At 47.0% G+C, this 3,050-nt stretch overlaps 1 long non-coding RNA gene across 1 annotated transcript; it reads left to right on the plus strand.

Moving 5' to 3' along the window:
* The first annotated feature begins 932 nt into the window (after window positions 1-932).
* On the plus strand, window positions 933-1,306 carry LOC127972599 (uncharacterized). The gene is made up of 3 exons (XR_008157122.1): window positions 933-974; window positions 1,039-1,102; window positions 1,167-1,306. It is a non-coding gene; the product is annotated as an uncharacterized LOC127972599 (long non-coding RNA).
* Window positions 1,307-3,050: the final 1,744 nt, after the last annotated feature.

Here is a 3,050-nt window from a genome sequence, read left to right on the forward strand (position 1 = left end):
CGCCATATTGTTCAGTGAGGAATTGAAAAATGGTCTGGGCGGTGGCTCGGACAGCTTCTGGGGCGGCCTGTACTTCGTGCCGGGCTTCTCCCTCTAGTGAATTCAACACAAACTGCAGCCGTTGTGCAGCACTCAGCCCTTGGAGGCTGGCCAAGTATTCGATTTGGGCTTTCCATTCGGACAGGCGAACTTCGGACTCTACGCCGCCGTATTTCTGCACCCAGGGGTTTCCCATAAACACTGGCATGACACGGGGTGGGGCCTCTGGCAATTCGTTGTCGGTCATTGGGGGACCCTGGTCGCTCAACTCGAGGTGAAATCCTGCCGACTATGCTAAAATCTGTCACAGGTCGGAGCGGACCACAGATGTTGCAAGTCATGCCCCTTCCTAGTTTCCACCTCGAGGAGGTCCCAAAGCCACCCCAATGACCAGACACACCAAGCGTAAGTAATATTAAAACAACTTTATTTAAATTAATTAAAATAATTCAGGGAGGGGGAGATAAATCTTAAAATTATCGTCTCTGTTCAGCAGGAGGAGAAAAGGGGCCGGAGAGGACTATGCGGCGAGGGTTAGTATGTCCACAGAGGGAAGAGGGGGACGGAGCTCCTTCGTCCCTTTCGAAAACCCTTCGTCTTCCTCTTTGGGCTTTTGTTGACTCGTGGCGCCCTTCTTTTCTCCTGAAGGCAGAGTGAAACACACAATGAATAATCGATCCGGTGAGAGTGGCTACCTGTTACTTGGGTCCATACGACTGGCTGATAAATGACTTGTTCCTCCGATCTCTTCGTACAGGGTGCTCGGGCGGCGCCTCCCCTTCTGCACACTCTGAGGTGAGCGCCAACCCGCAACACAGAACTCCAATGGCACTGCAAGAGAGAGGTCACTCAAACTGCGGGGGACAACACAGGTAGGTACTTCACAGGCACTTGGGCTCTATTCTCACTTTAGTGATTCGTAGCAATGGACAAAGGTAGGTATTTCACAGGCAACTGGGGCTCTATTCTCCCTTTAGTGATTCGTAGCAATGGACAAAGGTAAGTATTCCACAGGCAACTGGGGCTCTATTCTCACTTTAGTGATTCGTAGCAATGGACAAAGGTAGGTATTTCACAGGCAACTGGGGCTCTATTCTCCCTTTAGTGATTCGTAGCAATGGACAAAGGTAAGTATTCCACAGGCAACTGGGGCTCTATCCTCACTTTAGTGATTCGTAGCGATGGACAAAGGTAAGTATTTCACAACGGGGATTTTTCACCTAGAATACTTCTCCTGGGCGGTGGGCTTACGGTGAAATACTGCGATACAGTAAGTAGATGAACTGTCAGACCTGGAGTAGTAAATCGTCGTAGCGCAGGCCTCCACAGGGATTTCCTGTGCGTCGGGGAAAGTTAAACACTGTCGCACCGGGCCGAACGCTTCCCTCTCCTCTCTTCTATTTGCAGTTTAAGGGATCTGGACTGGGGCGAACCTTTGAAGAGGCTCCACAACAGGTAAAGTAAATCCACACAGCTAATTTGCAACAGTAAAACTTCCTCCTTGCATATAGGTATAATTTTGGCTTTTGCTCACACCAGTCTTGCTTACGTGTATTCTTCACCTCCGCTTCCCCAGAGCCAGGGTATTCCGAAAAGGTCTAGACAGGACGTTACATTTGGGTCTCCATGCAGGGGTCGCAAAATGGCATATAGATGAAAATGGCGCTTCACCAGCCTCAACGGTCACTGGTCTCCCCCACGACTCATCCAGTCCAGGGTGGCTACTGACAACACAACCACAGCATACCACTGCAAGATTTCAAGTGTACTCACTCCCAGCAAAGACAAGGACTCACCCACTGCACTCCACACACTCTACGTGAAATAGGGTCAGAACCACGGTTTACTAGGACTTATCCTGGGGTTTCGTGGGCGTTGTTGATAGATGAAGGGCCGGAAGAATAACGTTGCCGTCACGACTGCTTGCGGCTTCCTGTACTTGTACTTCCCGGCTCACCCAAAACTCTGCTCCATAATGGGGCCACTGGCCTATTTACCAGATGCTCACAACATACGCTGGATAATGCACTCTCCCCAATGATGTACAATGCACTGTCCAATAGTACTCACAAATGAACGATAACACTCTTCCTTTGTCTCCTTCTCCTTCTAGCTGTCCAATCCTCTTCACACCATCGGTTTTCCGTTGCTGGAGATCGCCCTTGACGTTACTTCCAGTGAGTACTTCCCATGACTGTGACTCCAACACATCAGTAGTTTATATATAGATGGTCTCATCAAACATCGCTAAATGTTGTATACTCAGCCCAGTTACATCTTCGGGCGGAACCAACCTTCGCCACTTTTGGTTCCGCCCCCAAAAAGTCACAGTGTGACAATTATGACGTAAAACATAAAAACAAAAACTATCCTGAAAGGATTGTCCTCTCGACAGCTCTCACCGCACCATTGCTGTGTTACAGAGCGCTAATCGGAAACACCTGGTGGCATAATTAGGAAATCCTGCAAAGGCGGAGCATCTCACGCACTTCGGAGGGCCCTTCGTGCACTTGCATAAACATAGTCATTATCTTAATACCGTGTCTAAGAAATAGTCTGACTAAATAAAGTCACTGAAGAAAGACCATTGCATAAAATAAGCTCACACCTATCTTTATTAAGACAGTCTAAATCGCAGTGATTTGTGGGAAAAATAAGATGCTGAACAACTTAAACAAAATGGCCGACAGTACGCGCTCGTCACAGTTTTCCTTTGCGGAAAATATTTGTATATTAGAGGAATACAATGCTGCTAAATCGACTTTAATGAACAAATTTAATGATTACAACGGCAATAGCAAAAAACACAAAGCTTGGACCACAATTACGGAAAGAGTTAACAGTGTCAACCCATCTGTCTCACGATCCTTCAAAGATGTTCAAAAACAGTTTAAATATATGGTTCAAGAGGCAAAAAAGGAAATATTTAAGCAAAAAAAAAAAAAAAACAGCAATGGGGGGGGGACCATCTCCTAAATTGAAAAGGACAACGAAAATGATCATTGAAATAT

Source organism: Carassius gibelio, chromosome B15, assembly GCF_023724105.1.
Source record: "Carassius gibelio isolate Cgi1373 ecotype wild population from Czech Republic chromosome B15, carGib1.2-hapl.c, whole genome shotgun sequence".
Taxonomy (NCBI): domain Eukaryota; kingdom Metazoa; phylum Chordata; class Actinopteri; order Cypriniformes; family Cyprinidae; genus Carassius; species Carassius gibelio.